Raw genomic sequence first — 7,199 nt, forward strand, 5'->3', positions numbered from 1 at the left:
AAACACATAGTTCTTTTATTGTAAACTTTATACGCCTTGCTTTCGTTTGAGTATCCAATGAAAACCGCCTCATCGCTTCTTGGATCAAATTTTCCCAAATTATTTTTGCCATTGTTATGAACATAGCATTTTGATCCAAAGCAGCGGAAATGTGAAATGTTTGGCTTTCGCCCATATAGAAGCTCATAAGGCGTTTTCTTATGGATAGATCTAATAGCAACACGGTTACGAATATAACAAGCTGTGTTCATAGCTTCGGCCCAAAAGTTTCTAGGTAACTCGCTACAAAGTAACATGGATCTGGTCATGTCCTCCAAAGTTCTATTCATTCTTTCCACTACACCATTTTGTTGTGGTGTTCTAGGGGCAGAAAAGTTATGATCAATACCATGTTCCCTGCAAAAGGATATAAACGAATCATTGTCAAATTCTCTTCCATGGTCGGTTCTAATGGAGATCAATTTGTGACCAAGTTTGTTTTGGAGTTTCTTAATCAAAACGTGGAATTCTTCAAAGGTTTCTGTGGACAAGGCCCTCGGGAACTGCGTCCGCGGGATCCACACTAGGCATAATCGACTCGAGGTTCTTTCGAATCGAATTAAGACCAATTAGAGTCGCCACCAAGTTTTTTGGGAACTTGGAACCATTCAAGTCAACTTTACACCTTTCATCGAAAAGCATAAAGCCAATCGATTACGAGTGATTAAAGATAAAGACTTGTACCCTATATCACTCGATTTGAATGACTCTCATAATCCAATGGTATTTAGACGGATCCACAAACCATAGATCTTGAGTAAGGGGTGAGGGTACGTGTTGGGAAGCCCATAAGGACACCCAACCCCGCCCGTCAATAACGGCCTCTACTAAGTCAAGTATGGATTTCAAACAAGGTCATAGCTACTACGATATATGATATGCAAACATCGTTTTAAAACCCTAACATGTGAAGTTTCTACGTCGATTTAGATGCAACTAAACTAACTTTGTCAAAGTTGTAATTTAGCATGTGGGTTGATTAATCTAACAACATACAAAACAAAGCAAACAAGGCTTAAGGGGGAATGGGGGAGCCGTGGGATCTACCTATTACAAACCAGGTATTTCATGCCGACACAACGATAAATTAAAGATACAACTCGATCTAAATACAACGCTGTACACAAAACCGTACACGACACATCACACGGCCAATCGGCCTAGAAAAGCGTGCACAAGAGGGGTGGCCCACGGCTTACATGACTCACGGCCTTGGGTTACTCCTCATGATGTGTGCTTTCACTTAATCTCATCGAATTAGACATAGGGCTACGCACCAAAGCATGCATTAGCATAAACCGGGCCATGTTGCTTTAAACAACATGCGATTTACTACGCTCTTATATGCATTGGGACACAACCATCTAACCAAACAAAACTAAGGTTTTTGAAAGAGGTTTTGACTCGATAAAGGGAAACTAACTTGAAAATTACAACTCGATGAACAAACGATAAATTACAAGTTATAAAGCGATAAAGAACAAGCGATTCATAAAACGGACGAAACCAGAAGGACCAAAAGACACGGCCAAATCACGGCCAAACCAAACACGGCTACCCTAGGTCCTAGGTCAGGTTCATTAGTTAGATCAAATGATTGCGAAACGAACTCGAAACAAATTAGAAAACAAGTTGAAAACGACGTTGATCGGTTGAGATGATGTCGCGCAAAGGGGCATTCTACACGGCCTAAAAGGGGTCAAGTTAGGTCAAACTCGCTAATTAATTTAACTCATCGAGTGTCAATAAGAAGGTGCTAATCACGCACTCTCATACTAGCGAGAAATTATGTGAAAGAGAGATGCATTCGATTGAATTACAGAATTGTTAGTTGATTTTAAAGCTTATGTCGAAGCCACCTATCGTGTCTAATTAGGTTATTAAATTGATCTAATGTCATCTAAATAAGTTATATGTTAACAATCAGAAGTCATACTAACATGTGACGGGTCCTAAGGTGGGTCGAATTGGCCGAGACAAACAAAGGGTCAAAAACGAGGAGCGAAGTTAGAAATTCGTTTTATTTATGCCCTACCTTGAACACGAGGATATGTAAATGAGACAGGGGTGTACGACCGACTGATGTAGCGGTTTCTTTTCCCATCTCAAGTCAACGCGGGTGTTCATGGTGGTACTTTAACTCATACTCGGACTAAACTAGTTTCATAGTTAATTTAAACGATAAATAAAAAGCGATAAACGAAGAAAACAAACTATAAGAAAAACAAACATAAAAACGAAATAAAAAAAGGAGAAAGAGGAGGATTTGATGCACCCTCAACCTACATGTATCGTTGACACCGTCTTGGGTCGTAATCGATGGTAGATTTTATCTCGAGAGGCCGTCGTCGACGAAGAAACAAAGCAAACACGCGTTTTTATCGAATCTGGACAGCAACTTTCAAACAGCGATTTCTCCCTCGTTTCACGATGAAAATTCGATTTAAAAGATGTTTTAAAAACTAGAAAGAGAGGAGAACAGAGATCTTAGAGCAACCCCTGCACGTTTTGAGTTATTGGGCACGAAAAATGAGCACAAACAGAACTGGACAGATAGGAACAAACCGCGAAAACAGAGTGTATAACACTCTGTTTTTCGAGGGATTTCGTGTACTCTCAAGGGCAATTTGGCTCGTAAATCTTTGTCTAATGTGTAGATGGATGTTATATGGTTAATTAGGAACAAGAAACTCGAGTTTTGATGGAGGTTTGAAGGAGGAACGAATTGTTTTCGAAGAGGACACACAAACTGTTTCAGTTTGGATGTCGGTTTTGTGGAGGGTTTTTGAGAGGCAATTAGGGTTTGTTTCTGAGGTTTAAAGCTTGTGAGTGAAGGTAGGATGTATGAAGAACTTAGAGGAATGAATGTATGGTGAAGGGTGGGTATTTATAAGGAGTTTAAGTAGGGTAAAAGGGAGGAGAGGCAGACGGGCTCGGCTGAACATAGCTGCTGTCCAGCAGCTTTTGGGGGGTTTTCTAGTGTTCGTTTGGGGGTTTTTCTTGGTGATTAAGGTAAGGTAATATGGGTAGGATATTAGGGTATGGGTTAGGGTTAATGGGCACGGGTTTTGGTGGTATTTGGAGCGGGTTTTGGGCTCGGGATTGAGCTGCAAAACAGGGGGGGCTGCTGTTTGTTGCGGGCTGGTTGGGGGTGATTTGGGGCATGGTTTGGGCCGTGGTTATGGGGTTCGAACTGGGGTTGGATGGGTAGTGGCTTAGGTTGATTAGTGTACTCGATATTCGTGCCAACTCGTAAAGAAAACGGGCTCAAAAACCGAGCTAAAATCGAGCTCAAAAACGTGTGGTTGAAACGAGTTCTTTTCGATTTTTAAATCGATTTTTCAAATCAATTAACATATTAAAATAAATGATTTTTCAAACCAAATATACTCATAAAATGATTTTTCAAATCAAATATTTATTTTATTTTCAATAAAATAAACTTGGGAAAATAAATTCAAAATAAAATAAATTAAATTGAAATCACCTTAAAAAAGACTTTAATTTAAATATCATTTAAATTAATAAAATGAACTCACTTAAAAAAACATTAATTTAAATATCATTTAAATTAATAAAATACTTCATCGACGACGCCCATTCTACATCGTAAAACGAGCTCTAAATAATGACAATGACAACTAAAGAATACATGTGTCCTATCATCATCGGGTGTTTGTCGGGTTCTCTTATAAATTCCAATATCGACGGATACGGGTATCTACAGAGCCCCCACTTTGACTGAGGCTTGGACAAGGCGAAAGTCAAAGTATACCCCAGGTCCCTCTCGACCTGAGGATTCTTCGGGTCGTTTATAGTCCATTAGACTTGCGTATATAAGCCACTTGACCATAAGAAGAGATCATACCTGAAACTTCGTTGGGGATTGACTCTTGCTTCTGTTGTGTCAAATTATCGTCATTGGTCGTCGACCCATAAAATTACATATATGGTGAGTTGAGCCTTATCCTTAGGCGCCTACGTATCCGTTTCTGACGGAATCAAACCGCGTCGTAGTTAAGAATCACGACACATGCCCAAAGTTTATCATCTGTTGGCGTATGTCCAAAATTCATCATCTGCTGACATTTGCCCAAAATTTATCATCTGCTGGCACTTGTTCGAATGGGACGGGACTTTCCAAGGAGGTTGCCGCCGCTTTCATCATTTGCTTTCAGCTACGGAATTCTTCCATTTCATACTCTTGTATTGAATTGAATTCTTGGTGGATATCATCCTTTACATCTTGATAATGGTCTCTGAAGCCAACGGCTTCAGAGCCCCCAGTTTGCAATGGCTCTAAAGTCGAAGACTTTAGAGCCCCCCAGTTGAAGCATATCCTGCTATATTTGAAGCACAAAAAAAATGTACGAGCAATAATTATCACATAAGCATATTTGGATCATCGACCTTGAAATTGGATCATTTAAAAGATTGGGTCATCGACCCGAAAATTGAATTTGAAAATTTTGAATAATTGGGTCATCGACCCGAATTTTAAATTTGACATCACTTGGAATGTTGGGCCATCGACCCTTCAAAAATTGAATTTGAAATTTTGAATTTCGAAAGATTGGGGTCATCGACCCGAAAATTGAATTTGAAAATTTTGAATAATTGGGCCATCGACCCGAAGGTATGTTGGGCCATCGACCCTTCGAGATTGAATTTGGAATTTTGAATGATTGGGCCATCGACCCGAAGATTGAATTTGAAAATTTTGGATAATTGGGCCATCGACCCGAAGTTTCTACTACTTGGATCATCTATCCACACCGAAAAAGTTTTTGGAATTTTGAAATTTTGAAATTTTTTGAAATCAGACCTTGATGGGTGAGCATGAAACATGACACGGACACTCTGTATGACTCGTAAACAACGTGGGCGTAGCCCGCTACCGTAAAACAAAAAAAAGAAAATAAAACCGTAAGTGTGCACGAGCTTTAATTCAAATATGGACTTGTTGGGGGTAGAAACGTAAATTGGCCAATCCGGCGCACCAAAAGATGGAAAATGGGAATCAGAAGGACGTCGAACTTGGGACGAAGATATCATATGGCATGGTCGTGCTCCCGAGGGCACATGGGAATCAAGATCACTTGGCATTGACAGGGTGGATTATACTCACGGAGCAACAACGTTGGCTTCGCCCGGACATTAAACACAGACTGATTTTATGAGAACACTTAGACATCACACATCACTCTTGTTGGGAATATTCTGTCACTCTTCTCCTCGCCTCCTTTCTTTTTAGCGAGTTTTCATCATTTCTTGCCACCGCCTTCTTTCTTTTCAGCGGGCTTTTACTATTTTTCTTCCACGCCTTCTTTCTTTTCAGCGGGTTTTTCATATTTTCTGTTCCCAACACAAACCCACATCTATGTGACTCAGCATCTCTGCCTAAACCGTTAGATAAAGCTCATTCTGAGACTTGATACTATTCATCTGAACCTATATCCTTATCCTAGTCTACATCGAGTGCTAAGACCGACTCAAACAAAGGTGGCTTCATTTGGACTTGGTTAGGACCCGTAAGAAACCGACAAGATGACAACTTGGTTGATGAGTGGATTGAATCCTTTATTCTGAAGGACTGCCTACGTATTCGCGTGGAGCGAAATCAAATCCGACGTAGTTCGATCAAGGTGCATAAACTTGGCATATTGATTGTGTTTACACACTCGAAGGTTTCACCTAAGGTATCATGTCGTATCCCATTCTAGCCTGTAAGGTACCGTTAAATCCCGTGTTTGGGGTTAGGTGTAAAAGGCTTGGATCTTTTGAGATGTGGAGCTTGGAAATAACAAGTTGGAATGGTTAACCATCATTCTGAAGGTTTGTTTTGTGGTGCTAAGGCCAACGGGTTATGGCTTACATCGTGGTTGGAAAAGGTGTCTCGGTTTTGACAAAATCCGAGTGCAAATGGGTTGAAAAACAAAGTGGGTTCAAATCTCCATATCTGGACCCTAAAGGCTGGGTGTAACAGCACAAGTGGAATGATTCTCAAAATTCCTGACTATCCCCTCAGAATCGTCTCAGGAAGGACTTAGAGGGTAAAGAGGTCACTACTTAAGCTTTTGGGCTTCGTCCATTGAACCTCAACTATGGGTACTTGACTTGAATTCTGGCTTCCGTAACTTTGACATCCAACCAAAAGCATTCTGCAATAACTTCAACATCTTTTTTCCTTTTTCTTTTTCTTTCTTTTTTTTTTTTTTCTTTTTCTTTCATCACTTTTCTTTTTTTTCATTTTTCTTTTCTTTCATCCTTTTTTTCATCTTTTCATCTTTTCATTCTTTTTCATTTTTTTTCTCTCTTTGAAAATGATCTTCTATTCATTCTCTTAGTCACAAATGGATACACCTTGAAAACTGGGCTTCGCCAACTAATTTGGGTAAGAACTAACAATTCCTTGTTAGAATGGGTTGATATCTTCTCTCTTCGAGATGGGATGATTTTGTTGGGGAAAAGGCTTGCCTTCCATCATCGATAGGGGAAACAAGGAGCTAGTCCGGGTTTGTCATAGAATCATCTAAAATCTTGTCACAAACATTGGTTCAGATGGAGGTTTTCTACCACCAGACATGGAATAGGTAAAGGAATCAAACACTGGATCCTAGTGTACCTTACATTTTGAAACAGGACATATTTCTACCCCAGGGATTCCTTTGAGTGTGTTGTGCGTTTTATCATATTTCGGAATGATTGAGGATTGGAAACAAGAGATATTTGGAAACGAAACTGTAACTTTTTATTGGAAAGACAAATGCTTGACAGACTCAAAGGAACGATTCCTAAGACACACCCTAGGTCATCGCGGAACAAACGACTCAACTTCAGGAAAAGAAAGTCCTAGACTCGACTCGACTAAGATAAGAAAACAGATCCCAACTCATAATTTCAAATCTGGTCATGAGCTTTCTCTTGTTCAGCTGTCAACTTAGATGCTCGGCTCTTGTCCTTGATCCCTTTGATGGTCTGCCTCCATCCCGAGGTAGTCCTCTGAGGATCTACGCCAATGATAAAGGTTGGTGAATCGAATTGTCCTTTATTAACTTCGTTAACGAGAGGAGTACATTCTAGAGCGAGACTCCCGATTTGAATTTCATTCTTCGGGTTTGGCAATAATTCAAAGCAATCCACAAATATTTTCCCGATAA

Source organism: Silene latifolia, chromosome Y, assembly GCF_048544455.1.
Source record: "Silene latifolia isolate original U9 population chromosome Y, ASM4854445v1, whole genome shotgun sequence".
NCBI lineage: Eukaryota > Viridiplantae > Streptophyta > Magnoliopsida > Caryophyllales > Caryophyllaceae > Silene > Silene latifolia.